This window comes from Ranitomeya imitator, chromosome 3 (assembly GCF_032444005.1).
Source record: "Ranitomeya imitator isolate aRanImi1 chromosome 3, aRanImi1.pri, whole genome shotgun sequence".
NCBI lineage: Eukaryota > Metazoa > Chordata > Amphibia > Anura > Dendrobatidae > Ranitomeya > Ranitomeya imitator.
The window spans coordinates 613,718,043-613,741,716 of NC_091284.1; the positions used below are offsets into that span (position 1 = coordinate 613,718,043).

The 23,674-nt window shown below is 43.6% G+C and overlaps 1 protein-coding gene and 1 long non-coding RNA gene across 3 annotated transcripts in view; one reads left to right on the forward strand and one right to left on the reverse strand.

Annotated features, from left to right (window-relative positions):
- The window catches only part of KLF12 (KLF transcription factor 12), a 354,667-nt gene that overhangs the window by 55,716 nt on the left and 275,277 nt on the right, over positions 1-23,674 (forward strand). The gene's annotated exons all lie outside the window — the stretch shown is intronic.
- The window catches only part of LOC138672237 (uncharacterized), a 91,443-nt gene continuing 90,386 nt past the window's right edge, over positions 22,618-23,674 (reverse strand). The window contains exon 2 of the long non-coding RNA XR_011319663.1: positions 22,618-22,899. This is a non-coding gene — a long non-coding RNA (uncharacterized lncRNA). The remainder of the gene's footprint in view (positions 22,900-23,674) is intronic.

Here is a 23,674-nt window from a genome sequence, read left to right on the forward strand (position 1 = left end):
GCTGGGAGCTGATATTCTCAGGCTGGTAAGGGTAGTGAACATATAATCCCTTTAAAAACAGCTTTTAACCCCTTTCTGACATCAGACGTACTATCCCGTCGAGGTGGGGTGGGCCCCTATGACCACCGACGGGATAGTACGTCATATGCGATCGGCCGCGCTCACAGCTGACATCCGGCACTATGTGCCAGGAGCGGTCACGGACCGCCTCCGACACATTAACCCCCGGCACACCGCGATCAAACATGATCGCGAGGTGCCGGCGGTACAGGGAAGCATCGCGCAGGGAGGGGGCTCCCTGCGGGCATCCCTGAGCCCCCCGCAGCAACGCGATGTGATCGCGTTGCTGCGAGGGTCTCCGTACCTCCCTCCTTGCTCCAGGCCCTGATCCAAGATGGCCGCGGCATCTGGGTCCTGCAGGGAGGGAGGTGGCTTCACAGAGCCTGCTCAGAGCAGGCACTGTGAAGCCTGCAGTGCTGTAAGTCAGATCGGTGATCTGACAGAGTGCTGTGCAAACTGTCAGATCACCGATCTGTGATGTCCCCACCTGGGACAAAGTAAAAAAGTTAAAAAAAATGTTTCCAAATGTGTAAAAAAAAAAATAAAAAAAATATTCCTAAATAATGAAAAAAAAAATATTATTCCCATAAATACATTTCTTTATCTAAATAAAAAAAAACCAAACAATAAAAGTACACATATTTAGTATCGCCGCGTCCGTAACGGCCCGACCTATAAAACTAGCCCACTAGTTAACCCCTTCAGTAAACACCGTAAGAAAAAAAAAAAAACGAGGCAAAAAACAACGCTTTATTATCATACCGCCGAACAAAAAGTGGAATAACACGCGATCAAAAAGACAGATATAAATAACCATGGTACCGCTGAAAACGTCATCTTGTCCCGCAAAAACGAGCCGCCATACAGCATCATCAGCAAAAAAATAAAAAAGTTATAGTCCTGAGAATAAAGCGATGCAAAAATAATTATTTTTTCTATAAAATAGTTTTTATCGTATAAAAGCGCCAAAACATAAAAAAATGATATAAATTAGGTATCGCTGTAATTGTACTGACCCGAAGAATAAAACTGCTTTATCCATCTTACCAAACGCAGAATGGTATAAACGCCTCCCCCAAAAGAAATTCATGAATAGCTGGTTTTTGGTAATTCTGCCTCACAAAAATCGGAATAAAAAGCGATAAAAAAATGTCACATGCACGAAAATGTTACCAATAAAAACGTCAACTCGTCCCGCAAAAAACAAGACCTCACATGACTCTGTGGACCAAAATGTGGAAAAATTATAGCTCTCAAAATGTGGTAATGCAAAAAATATTTTTTGCTATAAAAAGCGTCTTTCAGTGTGTGACGGCTGCCAATCATAAAAATCCGCTAAAAAACCCGCTATAAAAGTAAATCAAACCCCCCTTCATCACCCCCTTAGTTAGGGAAAAATTAAAAAAATGTATTTATTTCCATTCTCCGGTTAGGGTTAGGGCTAGGGCTAGGGCTAGGGTTAGGGTTAGGCCGGCTTCACACTCAGCGTATGAAAATACGGTCCATATATTACGGCCGTAATACGCTGAAATGTCCCGAAAATAGTGGTCCGTAGCTCCTCCGTAGGCAGGGTGTGTCAGCGTTTTTTGCGCATGGCATCCTCCGTATGTAATCCGTATGGCATCCGTACTGCGTGGTTTTCTCGCAGGCTTGCAAAACCAACATACCGCTATAGAAATGATCCAATCCATGTGTCCCAAAAAGAAAAAAAAATATATATATATACTGTCTATATATATATATATATATATATATATATATATATATATATATATATATATATATATATATATATATATATATATATATATATATATATATATATATATATACTAGATTGTGGCCCGATTCTAACGCATCGGGTATTCTAGAATATGCATGTCCCTGTAGTATATGGACAATGATGATTCCAGAATTCGCGGCAGACTGTGCCCGTCGCTGATTGTTCGAGGCAACCTATGACATCATCGTCGCCATGGCAACCATTATGACATCTATGTCGATACTGTGCCCGTCGCTGAATCAGAAACGTGAGATGTCTACGTCCTTTATGACATCATCGTCGCCATGGCAACCATTATGATATCTACGTCGATACTGTGCCCGTCGCTGATTGGTCGAGGCAACCTTTATGACATTATCGTCGCCATGGCAACCATTATGACATCATCGTCGCTGTGCCCGTTGCTGATTGGTCGAGGCCTGGCGGCCTCGACCAATCGGAGACGCAGGATGTCTACGTCCTTTATGACATCGTCGCTTTGCCCGTTGCTGATTGGTCGAGGCCTGGCGGCCTCGACCAATCAGAGACGCTGGATTTCTACGTCGATGCTGTGCCGCTCTCTGATTGGTCGAGGCCTGGCGGCCTCGACCAATCAGAGAGCCGGGATTTCCAGGACAGACAGACAGACAGACAGACAGACAGACAGACGGAAAAACCCTTAGGCAATTATATATATATATATATATATATATATATATATATATATATATATATATATATATATATATATATATATATATATATATATAATCAGTAGACACATATATGTATATATATTACTATTTTTTCCAGCGCTATACAGCTTGAAAGCCGGTAATTCAATTACCGGCTTTTTCTTTCTCCTTCCTAAAACCCGACATGATTTGAGACATGGTTTACATACAGTAAACCATGTCTTCTCTCCATTTTTTTTGCAGATTCCACACTACTAATGTCAGTAGAGTGTATCTGCAAAATTTGGCCGTTCTAGCTCTTAAAATAAAGGGTTAAATGGCGGAAAAAATTGGCGTGGGCTCCCGCGCAATTTTCTCCGCCAGAGTAGTAAAGCCAGTGACTGAGGGCAGATATTAATAGCCTGGAGAGGGTCCATGGTTATTGGCCCCCCCCCTGGCTAAAAATATCTGCCCCCAGCCACCCCAGAAAAGGCACATCTGGAAGATGCGCCTATTCTGGCACTTGGCCACTCTCTTCCCATTCCCGTGTAGCGGTGGGATATGGGGTAATGAAGGGTTAATGCCACCTTGCTATTGTAAGGTGACATTAAGCCTAATTAATAATGGAGAGGCGTCAATTATGACACCTATCCATTATTAATCCAATTGAAAGAAAGGGTTAAAAAAATACACACACACATTATTAAAAATTATTTTAATGAAATAAAAACAAAGGTTGTTGTAATTTTTTATTTAACGCCCAATCCACTCAGTGAAGACCCTCGTTCTGTGACAAAAAAAAAATAATAAACCAACAATATACTTACCTTCCACAGATCTGTAAAGTCCAACGATGTAAATCCTTCTGAAGGGGTTAAAACATTTTGCAGCCAGGAGCTTTGCTAATGCAATGCTACTCCTTGCTGCAAAACCCCGGGGAATGAGTCTAAATATAGATCAATGAGCTACATTTAGCTTCATTTGCGGTGAGGCGACCTCTGCTGGCTGTTGATAGATCGTGGGAACTTACCTAGAAAGCTCCCAGGCTTGGACCATGGACCCTCTCCAGGCTATTAATATCTGCCCTCAGTCACTGGCTGTACTACTCTGGCGGAGAAAATTGCGCGGGAGCCCACGCCAATTTTTTCCGCCATTTAACCCTTTATTTTAAGAGCTAGAACGGCCAAATTTTGCAGATACACACTACTGACATTAGTAGTGTGGAATCTGCAAAAAAAAGGAGAAAAGACATGGTTTACTGTATGTAAACCATGTCTCAAATCATGTCGGGTTTTAGGAAGGAGAAAGAAAAAGCCGGTAATTGAATTACCGGCTTTTTGCTATATCGCGGCTGTATGAAGTAAGAATATATATACATATATGTGTCTCACTGACATATATATATATATATATATATATATATATATATATATATATATATATATATATATACCTATTCTATGTGTACACATTTATTCTACCTATTCTAATGTCAGCTGTCAGTGTGATTTTACTGTACACCGCAATGAATTGCCGGCTTTTCTCTCTAACAGCGCTGCGTATTCCTCGCAAGTCACACTGCTGGTCCGTGTGTAATCCGTATTTTTGGGGCTTTCATAGACTTTCATTGGCGTTTTGTTTGCGCAATACGGTGACAAACGCAGCATGCTGCGATTTTCTACGGCCGTAGAAAGCCGTATAATACTGATCAGTAAAATACGGCAGATAGGAGCAGGGGCATAGAGAATAATTGTGCCGTATTTTTTGCGAGTTTTACGGACGTAGTTTCTGCGCTCTTACGTCCGTAAAACTCGCAAGTGTGACGCCGGCCTTAGGGTTAGGGCTACAGTTAGGGTTGGGGCTAAAGTTACGGTTAGGGTTTAGATTACATTTACATATGGGAATAGGGTTGGGATTAGGGTTAGGGGTGTGGTTAGGGTTGCTGATGGGATTAGGGTTAGGGGTGTGTTTGGATTAGGGTTTCAGTCATAATTGGGGGGTTTCCACTGTTTAGGCACATCAGGGGCTCTCCAAATGCGAAATGGCGTCCGATCTCAATTCCAGCCAATTCTGCGTTGAAAAAGTAAAACAGTGCTTCTTCCCTTCCGAGCTCTCCCGTGCGCCCAAACAGGGGTTTACCCCAACATATGCAGTATCAGCATACTCAGGACAAATAGGACAACAACTTTTGGGGTCGAATTTCTCCTCTTACCCCCGGGAAAATACAAAATTGGGGGCTAAAAAATAATTTCTGGGGGAAAGTTTTTTTTTTTTCACGGCATTAGGGGGTCTACTTTCCAAAATGGTGTCACTTTTGGGGCGTTTCAATGTTTAGGCACATCAGGGGCTCTCCAAACGCAACATGGTGTCCCATCTCGATTCCAGTCAATTTTGCATTGAAAAGTCAAATGGCGCTCCTTCGCTTCCGAGCTCTGTCATGTGCCCAAACAATGGTTTACCCCCACATATGGGGTATCGGTGTACTCAGGACAAATTGTACAACAACTTTTGGGGTCCATTTTCTCCTGTTACCCTTGGTAAAATAAAACAAATTGGAGCTGAAGTAAATTTTTTGTGAAAAAAAGTTAAATGTTCATTTTTATTTAAACATTCCAAAAATTCCTGTGAAGCACCAGAAGGGTTAATAAACTTCTTGAATATGGATTTGAGCACCTTGAGGGGTGCAGTTTTTAGAACGGTGTCACACTTGGGTATATTCTATCATATAGACCCCTCAAAATGACTTCAAATGAGATGTGGTCCCTAAAAAAAAAAAATGGTGTTGTAAAACCGAGAAATTGCTGGTCGACTTTTAACCCTTATAACTCCCTAACAAAAAAAAATTTTGGTTCCAAAATTGTGCTGATGTAAAGTAGACATGTGGGAAATGTTACATATTAAGTATTTTGTGTGACATATCTCTGTGATTTAATTGCATAAAAATTCAGAGTTGGAAAATTGCGAAATTTTCATAATTTTCGCTAAATTTCCGTTTTTTTCACAAATAAACGCAGGTACTATCAAAGAATTTTTACCACTGTCATGAAGTACAATATGTCACGAGAAAACAATGTCAGAATCACCGGGATCCGTTGAAGTGTTCCAGAGTTATAACCTCATAAAGGGACAGTGGTCAGAATTGTAAAAATTGGCCCGGTCATTAACGTGCAAACCACCCTTGGGGGTAAAGGGGTTAATAATGATTTAAAATAAACACCACCCAGTGAAAAAAATATTTAAATACCATCAACAAATATTGACCACAAACATACAATAACCTTGTAGTAGGCCTATCTTCTACTTAATTATAATTAAGACAGGTATAAGATAGGTCTACTGCAGGGTTATTGCGGGTTTGTGGTCAATATTTATTGATGGCATTTAACCATTTTTTTCACTGGGTAGGTGTTTTTTTTTTTTTTAAATTTCATTATTAAAAGCTGTCTTTAAGGGGATTATATGTTCACTATTCTGATTTAATTTTCCCTTGACTCAACTGTTTCGGTACGACTCAGGCTGGTAAGGGGCAATGGATATTGACCCCCTCCATCTAAAAAGAGCAGCCCACAGCCGCCCAGAATAGGCACATTCGGATGTACATTCAGGTGAAATGCATTGCGGTGCACAGACCCTCCTGCTACCTGTGCTGAAATACACACCGCCAGCAAATCAAAGGGCAGCCGAGGACGTTAGCTTTCCAGTGACGCATGGTGCAAGGCAGTGACGTCATGCACTGCACATGTGTTCACACCGAAGTCAGCTGCCCACACCTGCGTTGGCTAATGAAGAGGACAACGCATGACGTGGTAGCAGAGTCAGCTAAGAATAATCATTTATTTCTTTTTAAAATATGAAGGGCCCAGGATGGGGGGCATTATGCCAGGATTGGAGGGTATTATACCAGGATGGGGGACATTATGCCAGGAAGGGGCTCAGTATGGGGGAAAATGTTATTACATGGGGCTCAGGAAGGGAGATACTGTATTATTACGTGGGGTGTGTTATGGCTGGCAATCAGGCAACACAGCGTGCAGTAATCAGCGCACATACAGAGATCTGGCAATAACCAAAAACAATAGGACGAGCTCTGAGACGTGGAATCTCTGTAGACTGCAGTACCTGATCTATCCTCACACAACTATAAGCAGCAGTGGATTGCGCCTATCAACTACCTATGCAACTCGACACTGCCTGAGGAGCTGACTAGCCTGAAGATAGAAATACAAGCCTGACTTACCTCAGAGAAATACCCCAAAGGAATAGGCAGCCCCCCACATATAATGACAGTTAGCAAGATGAAAAGACAAACGTAGGAATGAAATAGATTCAGCAAAGTGAGGCCCGATATTCTAGACAGAGCGAGGATAGCAAAGAGAACTATGCAGTCTACAAAAAACCCTAAAACGAAAACCACGCAAAGGGGCAAAAAGACCCACCGTGCCGAACTAACAGCACGGCGGTGCACCCCTTTGCTTCTCAGAGCTTCCAGCAAAAGTTAATAGCAAGCTGGACAGAAAAAACAGAAAACAAACTAGAAGCACTTATCTAGCAGAGCAGCAGGCCCAAGGAAAGATGCAGTAGCTCAGATCCAACACTGGAACATTGACAAGGAGCAAGGAAGACAGACTCAGGTGGAGCTAAATAGCAAGGCAGCCAACGAGCTCACCAAAACACCTGAGGGAGGAAGCCCAGAGACTGCAATACCACTTGTGACCACAGAAGTGAACTCAGCCACAGAATTCACAACAGGGGTGTGGGCATTTATATAGTATAGGATCTATAACACCACAAGGGCCCATATATCTGAGCAACATGCAGATGGGGCCTAGGTCCAAATTTTGCACAGGGGTTCATTGGACTCTAGTTGCAACACTGGCTATATCATGAAATGTTATCATTTCAAGGCATTATAGGAAAGCCCGCAGAGTCATGCCTGAGGTTATGTAAGACTTCTGTGGCTGATGCAGTCTTCTGTAATATGTAAAAAAACGACAGGTATGTTTTTTGATCACCTTTTAATAGATATACATATACTATGTGTGTTTTGTTTTTTTTACACACCTTTTAAAGGGAACCGGTCACCCCCAAAATCGAAGGTGAGCTAAGCCCAACAGCATCAGGGGCTTATCTACAGCATTCTGTAATACTGTAGATAAGCCCCCCGATGTATCCTGAAAGATGAAAAAAAGAGATTAGATTATACTCACCCAGGGGGGGTCCCGGTTCTGTTCTGGTCCGATGGGCGTCGCGGTCCGGTCCGGGGCCTCCCATCTTCTTACGATGACGTCCTCTTCTTGTCTTCAGGCTCCGGCGCAGGCGTACTTTGTCTGCCCTGTTGAGGGCATAGCAAAGTACTGCATTGCGCAGGCGCCGGGCCTCTCTCACCTTTCCCGGTGCCTGTGCACTGCAGTACTTTGCTATGTCAAGTCAGCAGTCTTCCCCATGATTGTAGAGCCTACTGAAGCAGACTAAGGGACCTTTTTAAACACTTAGCAAGCCTTTGCAGGTGTTTTTTGTTAATTATCCTAATTTACTGAGATAATGACTTATGGGTTTTCATTGGTTGTAAGCCATAATCATCAACATTAACCCCTTTCTGCCATAAGACCTAATAGTATGTCCGGTGGCAGAACCCCCACTTTGATGCGGGCTCTGATAGTGATCCCGCATCAAAGCCGGGACATGTCAGCTGTTTTGAACAGCTGATTTGCGCCTGCAATAAGCGCGGGTGGAATCGCGATCCGCCCATGCCTATTAACTAGTTAAATGCCGCTGTCAAACTCTGGCTTTTTTGCTAGGTTCACTAAGCTCTGAATGTCAAACAAAAATCAAGTTTGGGATTGCACTTTTGTTTGCAATTTCACCGCACTTGGAATTTTTCCCTCATTTTCTAGTACATGACAAGTTAAAACCAATGGTGTCATTCAAATGTACAATTTGTCCCTCAAAAAATAAGCCCTCACATGGCCATATTGACAGGAAAATAAAAAAGTTATGGCTCTGGGAAGGAGGGGAGCGAAAAACCGAAAAAAGGTCCGGTCATTAAGGGTTTAACAGGAATAAACACTGGAAATAAATCACTCTGTAATGACTCTATATAATATGAGTTTCACTTTGTGTATTGAAGAACTGAAATTAACTTTTTGCTGATATTCTAATTTTTAGAGAAGCACATGTATGTATGATTAAATCTCATTTGTGCGTGAATCTTTCTCTCTGTGTCCTATTGGCTCTTTTTTTAATAGTTTAGACCTCCCCAAAATTTTTTTAGACTGTCTGCTACTACGACTACTTTTCATCCCATACCTAAGTATGATGATCCCTATATAGATTGGGGCGGTAAGGACATCCCTAAACCCATTGGTCTTTACACGTAAGTTTGTTTGAAGAATATGGGGGCTATAAATTCTTGCCAATCAACTATCATATCCGGTTCAACATTATGATCCTCTTACAAAGTGTGAAACTGGGACAGGAAACCATTCTCAGTAGGTGGCCGAGCTAAATTTCTGCCTACTGCAGATAGCTGGGACCAAGCTATTCCTGGCAGGATGGATCCCTATGGAGAGTGTAAAGCTAATTAACTCAGAAAGAATTCCCCCGGCCTGACGGGAGCCATATTTTCATAAGGAGTTATGGACTTATTGTACTTCCTAGCTGTATACCGGTTACATTTTGGAGATTTTAGGAATGGGCCGAATGCCCGCTTGGGTCTCTACCCATTCTAGCATCCAGGGGCAGAGAGAAATATAGAAGCCAGGTGGCAAAGCCGTGTTTGATCTCCAAGTGTAATGGGGGCCCGGCGGATCTGATGGTGCCACAACCACCACCCTATGACTTTATATAGAGAAGTTATGATCCATTATAGGCGTTGGAGTTTCAGCTGCCAGAGCAAGTGGGAGGGAGACTAGGACCATCCTGGGGGGCTGGGAAGGTAGAAACTGGCTAAGTGGATAAGTGCACATGCAACGATGTGGGCCTTCGTTTTCTGCCAAGGGAGGTCACTCCAAATATCCGGAAATAGCTGGCCCACACACCTCACATGTGTTTGCCATCATTCAAGGGATGAACATCAAGCCGGTAACTGATTTTTGTATAATTTACTTTTACTTTTGTATTACCACCTGTATTTGCATATCTGACAATTGTGCGTATGAATATTAATCTATAATATAACCATTGTGTACATAGTGTATTGTCTAGTGTGCTGTTAAGGCAATTAAATATAATAATTAACATTGGGCAGCTTTTTTATCTTGGTCCAGAAATCCACATGTCCGTGTTCTCAGTTTTAACTTTCCATGTTACGAGGGCGGCTTTCTGGCCCTATATAATCCCATTAACGGACCTGGCTTATATCTAAGGCTAGCGTCACACTAGCGAGTTTTACGGATGTATGAGAGGTGCAGAAAATACGGATTGCATACAGTACAATGATTCTCTATGGCCCAGCTCCTATCTGCCGTATTTTACTGATCCGTATTATACGGTCTTCTACGGCCGTAGAAAATCGCAGCATGCTGCGTTTGTCACCGTATTGCTCAAAAAAATTGCCAATGAAAGTCTATGGGGGCGAGAAAATTACGGATTACACACGGACCAGCAGTGTGACTTGCGAGAAATACGCTGTAAAATCACACTGACAGGTTAGAATAGAATAGCTAAGATATATGTCTACACATAGTATAGGGGTGTGTATATGTGTGTGTGTATGTGTGTGTATGTGTGTGTATATATATATATATATATATATATATATATATATATATATATATATATATATATATATATATATATATATATATATATATATACAGTATATATATTTATATTATTATATATATATAATATTATAATCTCTATCCAAAATATAAAAGCAACTAAGGGCGCTGCACAAAAGGTTATTTCTTGGTAGTCCTCCTGTTGCAAATAAACGGACACAACTACCTAAAATGTCCAATATTAAGTGTGGAAACACAAACGACTTTATGTATATATATATATATATATATACTAGATTGTGGCCCGATTCTAACGCATCGGGTATTCTAGAATATGCATGTCCCCGTAGTATATGGACAATGATGATTCCAGAATTCGCGGCAGACTGTGCCCGTCGCTGATTGGTCGAGGCAACCTTTATGACATCATCGTCGCCATGGCAACCATTATGACATCTACGTCGATACTGTGCCCGTCGCTGATTGATTGAGGCAACCTTTATGACATCATCGTCGCCATGCTGTGCCCGTTGCTGATTGGTCGAGGCCTGGCGGCCTCGACCAATCAGAGGCGCGGAATTTCCAGGACAGACAGACAGACAGAAAGACAGACAGATGGAAAAGCCCTTAGACAATTATATATATAGATATATGTTTGCGCTGAAGGTACCGTCAGATCTAAAAAACCTATTAATAACAAAACTTTCTGCAGAGGATAATATCCATGGCACTATGTTTAAACAATTACCTTATTGGCGGTTCGTTATACAGCGCCTATCGTCCACTTCAGGTCCTAACGATTACTAGGTGATCACATACAAATATCCATAACGAGGGTCTCCCGAACATATACACAGCGATGATGCTTTCTTTTTCCAAAAAAATGTGGGGAAAGGGTGTTAGACCTGTCCCGGCCAGTGACAGTCACCCCTTACCTCACAAACGATGCTTCCGGATCTTCAGCGGTAGCCCGCGCTTCCACAAACAAATTGCCGGCGAGGTGCAGAAAAGCTGCAGGACCTCGTGTGACGTCACATGCACGTGATGCTTCACGTGACCGGCTGACGGAATGCACCTAGGGCCAAAAAGTTCTATCTAACGCGTTTCGGAGTCGGCAGACTCTTTCCTCAGGGATGGTCCGGTGCCTGGCGGCCTCGACCAATCAGAGACGCGGGATTTCTACGTTGATGCTGTGCCGGTCTCTGATTGGTCGAGGCCTGGCGGCCTCGACCAATCAGAGAGCCGGGATTTCCAGGACAGGCAGACAGGCAGACAGATAGACAGGCAGACAGACAGGCAGACAGACGGATAAACCCTTAGACAAATATATATATATATATAACTAGATTGTGGCCCGATTCTAACGCATCGGGTATTCTAGAATATGCATGGCCCCGTAGTATATGGACAATGATGATTCCAGAATTCGCGGCAGACTGTGCCCGTCGCTGATTGGTCGAGGCAACCTTTATGACATCATCGTCGCCATGGCAACCATTATGACATCTACGTCGATACTGTGCCCGTTGCTGATCAGATGCGGGATGTCTACGTCCTTTATTACATCATCGTCGCTGTGCCTGTCGCTGATTGGTCGAGGCCTAGCGGCCTCGACCAGAGACGCGGGATTTCCAGGACAGACAGACAGACAGACGGAAAAACCCTTAGGCAATTATATATATAGATATATATATGTGTGTATATGTGTGTGTGTATATATGTATATACAGTGGGGCAAAAAAGTATTTAGTCAGTCAGCAATAGTGCAAGTTCCACCACTTAAAAAGATGAGAGGCGTCTGTAACTTACATCATAGGTAGACCTCAACTATGGGAGACAAACTGAGAAAAAAAAATCCAGAAAATCACATTGTCTGTTTTTTTAACATTTTATTTGCATATTATGGTGGAAAATAAGTATTTGGTCAGAAACAAACAATCAAGATTTCTGGCTCTCACAGACCTGTAACTTCTTCTTTAAGAGTCTCCTCTTTCCTCCACTCAGTACCTGTAGTAATGGCACCTGTTTAAACTTGTTATCAGTATAAAAAGACACCTGTGCACACCCTCAAACAGTCTGACTCCAAACTCCACTATGGTGAACACTAAAGAGCTGTCAAAGGACACCAGAAACAAAATTGTAGCCCTGCACCAGGCTGGGAAGACTGAATCTGCAATAGCCAACCAGCTTGGAGTGAAGAAATCAACAGTGGGAGCAATAATTAGAAAATGGAAGACATACAAGACCACTGATAATCTCCCTCGATCTGGGGCTCCATGCAAAATCCCACCCCGTGGGGTCAGAATGATCACAAGAACGGTGAGCAAAAATCCCAGAACCACGCGGGGGGACCTAGTGAATGAACTGCAGAGAGCTGGGACCAATGTAACAAGGCCTACCATAAGTAACACACTACGCCACCATGAACTCAGATCCTGCAGTGCCAGACGTGTCCCACTGCTTAAGCCAGTACATGTCCGGGCCCGTCTGAAGTTTGCTAGAGAGCATTTGGATGATCCAGAGGAGTTTTGGGAGAATGTCCTATGGTCTGATGAAACCAAACTGGAACTGTTTGGTAGAAACACAACTTGTCGTGTTTGGAGGAAAAAGAATACTGAGTTGCATCCATCAAACACCATACCTACTGTAAAGCATGGTGGTGGAAACATCATGCTTTCGGGCTGTTTCTCTGCAAAGGGGCCAGGACGACTGATCCGGGTACATGAAAGAATGAATGGGGCCATGTATCGTGAGATTTTGAGTGCAAACCTCCTTCCATCAGCAAGGGCATTGAAGATGAAACGTGGCTGGGTCTTTCAACATGACAATGATCCAAAGCACACCGCCAGGGCAACGAAGGAGTGGCTTCGTAAGAAGCATTTCAAGGTCCTGGAGTGGCCTAGCCAGTCTCCAGATCTCAACCCTATAGAAAACCTTTGGAGGGAGTTGAAAGTCCGTGTTGCCAAGCGAAAAGCCAAAAACATCACTGCTCTAGAGGAGATCTGCATGGAGGAATGGGCCAACATACCAACAACAGTGTGTGGTAACCTTGTGAAGACTTACAGAAAACGTTTGACCTCTGTCATTGCCAACAAAGGATATATTACAAAGTATTGAGATGAAATTTTGTTTCTGACCAAATACTTATTTTCCACCATAATATGCAAATAAAATATTAAAAAAACAGACAATGTGATTTTCTGGATTTTTTTTTCTCAGTTTGTCTCCCATAGTTGAGGTCTACCTATGCCCCACTGTATATGTTGCTGTAGCTGCGACGCTTCCAACACTTTTCCTTTCACTTTTTCCCCATTATGTAGATAGGGGCAAAATTGTTTGGTGAATTGGAACGCGCGGGGTTAAAATTTCACCTCACAACGAAGCCTATGACGCTCTCAGGGTCCCGACGTGTGACTGTGCAAAATTTTGTGGCTGTAGCTGCGACGGTGCAGATGCCAATCCCGGACATACACACACACCAAACAATTTTGCCCCTATCTACATAATGGGGAAAAAGTGAAAGGAAAAGTGTTGGAAGCGTCGCAGCTACAGCAACAAAATTTTGCAGTCACACGTCTGGACCCCGAGAGCATCATAGGCTATGTTGTGAGGTGAAATTTTAACCCCGCGCTTTCCAATTCACCAAACAATTTTGCCCCTATCTACATAATGGGAAAAAATGAAAGGAAAAGTGTAGGAGGCAAATTGACAGCTGCCAGATGTGAACAAGAGGGACTTAAAGAATGAGAGCGATGGCGCCAAAGAGTATATACCGTACAGTTGCTAAGGTGGGGCCTCGACATGGGATACTCACCACACACGGGGATATGAACACACACAAAATGCGCCACACACTACCACGTGCTTGAACACATATTGCCTGTTGTGGATTCTGTTTTTGGGCTCCCTCTGGTGGTTACAGATCGTACTGGGTGACTTGTGTTCTCTGCGGTCTCTGGTGTCCACCTGTTCTATCAGGATATGGGAGTTTCCTATTTAACCTGGCTTTCTTTTCATTTCCTAGCCGGTGATCAATGTAATCAGTGTGTCTTGTTACCTCTGCTTTCCGCTTCAGTAATCTTCAGGACAAGCTAAGTTTTTGATTTTCCTGTTCCACGTTTTGCTTTATTTTTGTTTTAGTCCAGCTTGCAGTTATGTTATTCCTTGTTGCTGGTTGCTCTAGTGGGCTGATATTACTCCTCATGTTACATGAGTTGGCACATGAGTTCAGGTAATTTCAGGATGGTTTTTTGTAGGGTTTTTCGCTGACCGCGCAGTTCACTTTTGTATCCTCTGCTATCTAGTTTTAGCGGGCCTCATTTTGCTGAATCTGTTTTCATTACTACGTATGTGCTTTCCTCTCATTTCACCGTCATTACATGTGGGGGGCTGCTATTTCTGTGGGGTGTTTCTCTGGAGGCAAGAGAGGTCTTTGTTTCTTCTAATAGGGGAAGCTAGTCCTTCGGCTGGCGCGAGACGTCTAGAATCATCGTAGGCACGTTCCCCGGCTACTGCTAGTGTTGTGAATTAGGTTCAGGATCGCGGTCAGCTCAGTTTCCATCACCCTAGAGCTTGTTCTGTTTTTTGTGTGCTTGTCCTTTTGTGATCCCCTGCCATTGGGATCATGACAATTGCCCTCAGCACACATTTCACCACAAATACACCAACCTCGCCACATAAAATTCAAAACACAAAAGTCGCCACTCAAAACTCGCCACGCGCAGAACTCGCCACATTCAAAAACTAGGCTCTTGCAAAACTCACCACAAGTGCAAAATTCTCCTCATGAAAAACTCGCCACACGCAAAACTTGCACACGCGGAAAAATTGCCACATGCACAAAAGTTGCAACACATGCAAAAGTTGCCTCACACAAAACTTGCACATACTCAAAAGGCACCACACATAATACTCGCAACGCTCAAAACTCGCCATGCGCAAAACTTGCTGCACACAACTTGCTACACTAACCTGTCACATGCAACTCGACACACAAAAAGTTGCTACACGCATGTTGCTACACAAAACTCATCTCACAAAAGTCGCTACATGCATGTCGCCACACGCAACTCAACACACACAACTTGACAAACGAAACTCGCCCTAAAACACACACAAGTCTTGTATTATCCTTCAAAAATAAAAATCTGATTAATAAGCAGACAAACTACAACAATTGCACCATATAGGAAATACGGCAGCTGTCAGTCACATGACCTGTCTATTATGTGTATGTGTGAGCTAATATATACTGCCAGGGGGAGGGCTTCCTGTTGGCTGGGGATTTATCAGGCTGCCAATTTAGCTTACAAATACTGAGGTAAAAATACTGAGCAAATAACGTGTGAACGAGGTCTAATACAGGAGGAGATGACACACAGGTATATACTATATACAGGGGAGATGACACACAGGTATATACTATATACAGGAGGAGATGACATACAGGTATATACTATATATAGAAGGAGATGACATTCAGGTATATACTATATATAGGGGAGATGACACACAGCAGGTATATACTATATACAGGGGAGATGACATACAGGTATATACTATATACAGGAGATGACATACAGATGTATACTATATATAAGGGAGATGACAAACATGTATATACTGAGGTGATGAGGTGAAAATGAGAGGTGTGAGGTGAAAATGAAAAGGTGTGAGTGCAAAATGAGAGGAGTGAGGAAAAATAGTGGAGTGATCAGAAAATGACAGATGTGAGGTTGAAATGACAAGTGTTAGGGGGGAATGAGAGGTGTGAGGGAGAAAATGAGAGATGTGATTGGGAAAATGAGAGGCGTGATGTGAAAATAAGAGAAGTGAGGTGCTATAACTAACCACAGATATTTACTATGCCCAGGCAACGCCGGGCTCTTCAGCTAGTATATATATATATAATCAGCGAGACACATATATGTTTATATATTAATATTGCATACAGCGCTAGATAGGAGAAAAGCTGGTAATTCAATTGCCGGCTTTTGCGATCTCCTTCCCAAACCCGACATGATATGAAACATGGTTTACATACAGTAAACCACCTCATACCCCTTTTTTTTTTCATATTCCACACTACTAATGTTAGTAGTGTGTATGTGCAAAATTTGGGCGCTCTAGCTATTAAATTAAAGGGTTAAATCGCGGGAAAAATTGGCGTGGGCTCCGCCAGAGTGGTAAAGCCAGTGACTGAGGGCAGATATTAATAGCCTAGAGAAGGTCCATGGTTATTGGCCCCCCCTGGCTAAAAACATCTGCCCCCAGCCACCCCAGAAAAGGCACATCTGGAAGATGCGCCTATTCTGACACTTGGCCACTCTCTTCCCATTCCCGTGTTAAACACTTATTCAGCATCGGCTGAACCTGCCAATTCTGGCTGGACTAACCGTTGATCTGGGTGAGGAAGTAGCAGCGGTGTGGCGCCCAAGGGTCCTGGACGTCACAGTAACATTGCTTTCCTCATGGGGAGTGTGACGTTACTCTTGGACGCAAGGAAGGATAACTTTCACCTGGTAAACACAAGCATGCAACATGTTCACACTCCAGGCCACAAGGGGGAGCTTTTGATCCTATTGCTAGGTGACTCCCTTATATATTGTGGTCTTGGAGGGAAAGTTGAGTGAGTTCCTGTCAGAGAGACAGAGGGGAAGGATGTATGAGGAGCCGTGCAGCCACGAGAAAGTGCTGCAGCTCCTGGACAAGAGACAACACCGAAAGCCAAACATATTGCAGTGAGCGTGTAGGAGAGAGGAGCACAAGCGAGGACACCAGGGGGAGGACAGCAGCGAGCAGACTGTCTCCCTGGCAAAGAAGATAACCGGTAGCCGGCAAACCGAGGTTGTAAGAGACTCTAGGACTTACATCAGAGACCGGCAGGAGAGCTGAACTGCAAGTTACCTGTCCGCCACACACCTGAAGACACAGTAACAAATAGAGCCCGGGGCGTGATAGAGTCCCTGTAAAAAGCCTCGAGTTACCTGTCATACAGGTATTGTCCCATCCTATATGGGGGACAGAGATAAGAACTGTGAGGACCTTATCCAAAGCCATAGGCAGTAAGGGACTACAATACCACCGCGCTAGAGGGAAGGCTCTTAATCTCCACCTGGAAAAGGGGACTTCCAACTTGCCTCCAAGCCGGCCAGACTCTGCCTATCCTGTGATCTGGTACCCTGGACTGTGGCTGCCTGAAGTGTTCAGTAAACAAGGTAAAGAGACTGCAAACCTGTGTCCTTGTTCCTTACTGCGCCATTCACCACCATCTTCCATCTACACACTGGGAGCCCTGGGGATATACTTCACCTGTGGGAAGTTATACCATTTAGCTACAATAACATCATACCAGAGTACCACTTAAAGCAGTGTCGGTCCCTACTGACCGAATACCACAGATGGCGTTCCGAACATAAAATTTATTCAATTTCCCTTTTTACATGGGCGTCCAGGGCCACAGATCGGGTCGCCACTGTGACATCCCCCTATGAACACCAGACCCGGTACCGGGTACCCCACAGCCATGGCAAGCGACTCAGGGGCGCTGTTAGGGTTTTAAACGATTCCGAGCCCAAGCCCCAAAGTACATGTCTCCCAATATGACCCAACTTCACCACTTAAAAGAGGATCTATTCATATATAATTATTGTATGCCACTATTGCTATCCCTAAACACACTATACAAAGACCAAAAATGGCAATAGTACTTCCATACACCTACTACGTAATGAAGATATATTTAACTATAGCAAACAGGAAAAAAACTACCAATATTACCACCATTCCGTGACCACATAGCGGTAGATTCCAGTCCTGCAGAACATAAAAGTACAATATAGTGAACATTAATGGAAAAGAAAGTCAGCTTACCCATATAAAGATCCCCTGCACAGAAACTTGTAGTGCGGCAAAGAGATTGAGGGGAAAAAAGGTGAAAATATCCAGCATTAGAATCTCCTATTAAAAAACCATAAGACTATTGCAATGATTAAAGACAGCCTTCTGAAATATGTTTGCTCAACATTGTAATGTTTTTATGGTGGTGAAGTTGTGATTTCCTTTTTAGCTTTTTTTGTATAATAAGCTTATGGTGTTTTATAGACTATTCCAATGTTGGATTTTTTCACCTTTTTACAGTACATTGATTACAGCTGATGTTGTTTTTGATTTGGGGTTGTTCACTTGACCTTGGTGGCCATTCAACTGGCCCATGACGACCATCATGATGATGTTTTGCCCTCTTTATGCACTGGAGTTTTTCCAGCAAGATTGTGCACCACCACATTATGGATGTCAGTTTCCTGGAAAGTGGATAGGTCGTTGTGGGCCAGTTGAATGGCCACCAAGGTCTCCGATCTGACCCCCTTAGACTTTTTTATCTTTGGGGTTATCTGAAAGTAATTGTCTATGCTGTGAAGATACGAGATGTGCAGCATCTGAAACAACGGATACTGGAAGCCTGTGCTAGCATTTCTTCTGCGGTGTTGCTATCAGTGTGTCAAGAGTTGGGTAAGAGGGTTGCGTTGACAATCCAACACAATGGGCAGCACTTTGAACACATTTTGTAAGTGGTCATAAACTTGTAAATAACTCATGAAAGAATAAAGTTACGTTAAAACCAAGCCTACCATTGTTTTTCTTGTGAAATTCTCAATAAGTTTGGTGTCACATGACCCTCTTCCCATTGGAAAAAATAAAGTTGGATACAAAATGGCCAACTTCAAAATGGCCGCCATGGTCACCACCCATCTTGAAAAGTTTTCCCCCTCCCATATGCTAATGTACCGCAAACAGAAAGTTGATATCCCCAACCATTCCCATTTTAATTAGGTGTATCCATAAATATGGCCCACCCTGTGTAATGCTGTAGATAAGCCCCTGGTCTGACCTGCAAGTGAAGAAAAATAAGTTATATTATACTCACCCGGGAGGGGGGCGGTCCTGTGCGGTCTGGTCCGATGGGTGTTGCAAGTCCGGTTCCGCCGCCTCCCATCTTCTTGCAATGCCGACGCCTCCTACTTATTCATCACTCCCTGGCATCGGCGCTCCTGCACAGGCGTACTTCTCTGTCCTGCTGAGGGCAGAGTAAATTACAGCAGTGCACAGGTGCTGGGAAAGGTCAGAGAGGCCCAGCGCCCACGAACTGCAATACTTTACTGTGCCCTTAACATGACAGAGAAGTACGCCTGCACCTGAGCGCCGATGCCGGGGAGTGCTGAAGAAGCAGGAGGGCGACGTCGCAAGAAGATGGGAGGTGCTGGACACGGACCTGCGACACCCATGGGACCAAACCACACAGGACCGCCCCCCAGGTGAGTATAATATAACTTATTTTTCTTCACTTGCAGGTTGGACCGAGGGCTTATATATACAGCATTATAGAATGCTGTAGATAAGCCCTGAAAGGCGGTGGCTGCATCTTATAGCGGCACAATCTGCTGACAGGTTCCCTTTAAACAACAATCACAAGACGGATCAACCAAGGTATCATTGTGTGACGCCCAGGAGACCGGGATACCCAGCACCGGACCAATGGAGTCTGTCTCTTGAGGGGGATGTCACGGGTGGCTTGACCCGGTGCTGTGGCCTCAGGCAATGCACAGTGTAAGGGGTATCGTGAGGGGACAGGCACTTACTTGATCAGCAGCAGGTTCTCCCAGCGGTGACGATCCCGATCCTGGATAGATGGCTATTGTCCAAATGAAAGACTGAGGCACTGAAACGTTTAACCAGTTTACTTTAACATAAAAGGATTTACAACCAGTCCTGTCACCGGAGTCTGTATGGGAACTCTGAGTTACTTTGACCCTGCCGGGGTCTTCGCCTCTTATTGTGCGCAATTTCTGTGTGGCCCTGCTGCTGTATGTGAACTGGCTGCCGGCCCAATCTGTCCCCTCCGGGTCCTGGTTCGACGGGCAACCCGAGTCCTTTTATCGGTTTACCCCCTCCGGGAGTACCGCTGAACTCTGTGTCTGTTGCTGCGTCCGACCCTAGTGAAGCTGATATCACCTCACGTTTTTCCGGTTGCTGTATTATATGTAATGAATACAGCCACGGATCCGGTATCCGTCTTTGCGCCTGTTCTGGGTAGTGATTAATGCTACCCGGTTCTCACAATGTCCTTTTTCTCTATCCCTCTTCTCCTCAGGCCGGTGATTTAGGCCTGGTAACAGTCACAGGGCTGTTAGTGAGAGGTCATACAGTTGAATCTCTAACAGCTCCTTGGCCCAACTGCCATTTCTTCTCTCAGACCAGAATGGATCAAGGGGAGTCTCTGGAGCTCCCCCTTCTGGCCGGAGGTGGTAGTGCAGTCTTGCTATTTTAGTATTTGTACTTACTGTCAGTAACTATTTTTGTGGCAAATACCCCTAGGGGTGCCACATTTGTAATCAGTAAAACGGCACCAACCTGACACTGTAGGTTACTGTGCACAATCTTGCTGACAGGTTCCCTTTGAGACAGCTAGAACACTGAGGATAAAACCAAGCAGAAATAAGGACTATAGCCTCCTTGCATCCCTCTTGGATCTGACCTCAGGAGGCCAGTGTTACAAGGCCATGGTGTCATTGGTGCTCCTATGAACTGCTTTTGCAATAAAGACACTTATTTAAATACTAGATGGTGGCCCGATTCTAACGCATCAGGTATTCTAGAATATGCATGTCCACGTAGTACATTGCCCAGCCACGTAGTACATTGCCCAGCCACGTAGTATATTGCCCAGCCACGTAGTATATTGCCCAGTCACGTAGTATATTGCCCAGCCACGTAGTATATTGCCCAGCCACGTAGTATATTGCCCAGTCACGTAGTATATTGCGCAGCTACGTAGTATATTGCCCAGCCACGTAGTATATTGCACAGCCCACGTAGTATAAAACACAGTCCATGTAGTATATTGCACAGCCCATGTAGTATATTGCCCAGCCCACATAGTATATAGCAATGTGGGCATCATATCCCTGTTAAAAAAAAAAAAAAGAATTAAAATAAAAAAGTTATATACTCCCCTTCCGGAGTCCCCGGATCCAAGCGAAGCGGTTACCGACGCTCCTCGCGCGCTCCGGTCTCAAGAGTGCATTGCGGTCTCGCGAGATGATGACGTAGCGGTCTCGCAAAACCGCTACGTCATCATCTCGCGAGATTGCAGCATGGACCGGTTACCGGAGCGTCGCGAGCGGGAAAGGTGTGTTGTGGATCCGAGGGGCCGACGGACGGTGAGTATATAACGATTTTTTTATTTTTTTTAATTATTTTTAACATTAGATCTTTTTACTATTGATGCCGCATAGGCAGCATCAATAGTAAAACGTTGGTCACACAGGGTTAATAGCAGCGTTAACCGAGTGCGTTACACCGCGGCATAGCGTGGTCGGTTAACGCTGCCATTAACCCTGTGTGAGTGCTGACTGGAGGGGAGTATGGAGAGGGCACTGACTGCCAGGAGGAAGGAGCGGCCATGTTGCCACCGGACTGTGCCCGTCGCTGATTGGTCGTGGCTGTTTTGCCGCGACCAATCAGCGTCTTTGATTTCCATGACAGACAGAGGCCGTGAACAATGAATATCCGTGATAGACAGACAGAAAGACGGAAGTGACCCTTAGACAATTATACAGTAGATTAAAATAGGATAACCACATCTTCATAGAGTTTGTGGTTTCATGGCTTCTGCACTTTGTTTTAGCTTAACATGTCCTTAGGGGCAGATTGAAAGTGGAAATCCTCTTTAATTATAATGAAAACATAATTACAGCCTTGCTTCCCAACCCCCATACATATCCATGTTTGATCCTCTACCTTGCTGTTCTAGTCAGAATTTACGGGGCACATGCGCAATGGCCACTTCTATTAACCATGAGACCCCTGTTGTTGTGATCGGGAAGCTGGGGGGCAGCAGTCGGACCATCAACTTTTACACAATTATCTTATATCCTGTAAATCTTTGTACATATTGCAGAATCTGATTTATTATAAATAACTACTAATCGTGTTCACTTTGCTCTTCTAATGTTTACATAAAATGTAGCACTTGTCCAAACCGCAAATAGCATATTGATGAATGTTTCATGTAATATAGATGTAACGTTTATCGTCCTCTACAAGAAACAATATTCACATTCTGCTACATGACAGCATGTGTGAGTGAGGTCATCGCTCCGCTCTATTTTAGGGCACTAGCTCAGTGCACAGAGACAGCTTGTGCTTCGTGCTGGAAGAAAAAATAACGCAGAATAAAATCAAGACAGAGGGAAAAGGCAGCGTAATAATGACTTTACTTTCATACATGCGCTTTTATGGAAACAAAAAAATTCTCCCTTCCATTGTAATACAGGAAATATATATATCTTGGTACCGTGTTAGCCAGTAGATAGAAAAATATTTAGAATTGAGAGTCCTCAGTGGTTGATACCTTTAATGGCTAACTGAAAAGATTGCAAGCTTTCGAGACTACACAGGTCTCTTCATCAGGCAAAGACTAAAAGAAATTCTGAAGAATCACATTTATGCACAACATAGCACAGAAAAAAAAAAAAAAAGTAAAAACCATGGATAAGACAGGTGACATGAAGCAGGATTACCATGAGTGATAAACAGTTATGTCCATAGATATTGGGCCAGTTCTTACATAAGGATTGTCTTATTGTCCTCCCTTCCATTGTATTGACTGTAAGATTCCATCCTATAGTATAGAGACAAATAGTGAGACAATTAGGGAAAACATTACATGCATGAAACATATAGCTCAAGTTTATTAGTGTAATTATTTTTTTTATTTGAAGTTTGTTAAAGATGACGAGCTACATTTTGCCCTTTGTTGACTATAAATAATAGACATTAACTTTCTACCTGTAAGCTACATTGTTTTGACTCTTTTTCTCTGCAACTAATTAACCCAACTGATGTTCAAACATTCAATGTAAGCCGCCATTTGTGGCAGCATTAGCTCGGTTTTATCCTTGCTTTTAACTCTAAAAACAACCACAAGCTCTTGTATCTATAGGAGCAAGTATATCAGTAGTACAAGCAAATGTGAGAACTGCAGCCTACTTTGATCTCCTTTCACACCCCCACCCCCTGCCTCCTGAGCTCATCACTTACTCTGAAAAATGTTTAAAGAGGTTGTCCGGGACTTAAACATTGATGGCCTATCCTTAAGATAGGTCATTGTTGATCGGAACGGGTGCAACACCTAACACTCAGCTGTTCTGTTCCCTGTGTCAACGATGACCAGATCCGCTCCATTACGGAGCCACAACGTACACCTCCATTGATGGTATAGTGGCCATGGCCGGATACTGCACATCCGTCCATTGTTGATTTGAATAACTCATCGGCGGCCACTATACAGACGTCAGAGCTGTGTAGCTCCACGGTTGTTTTGTTCCAGCTGCCACTAACTCCGGGAACAGCTGATCAACAGGGAGTGCCAGTTGTTGCACCTCCACCGATCAGAC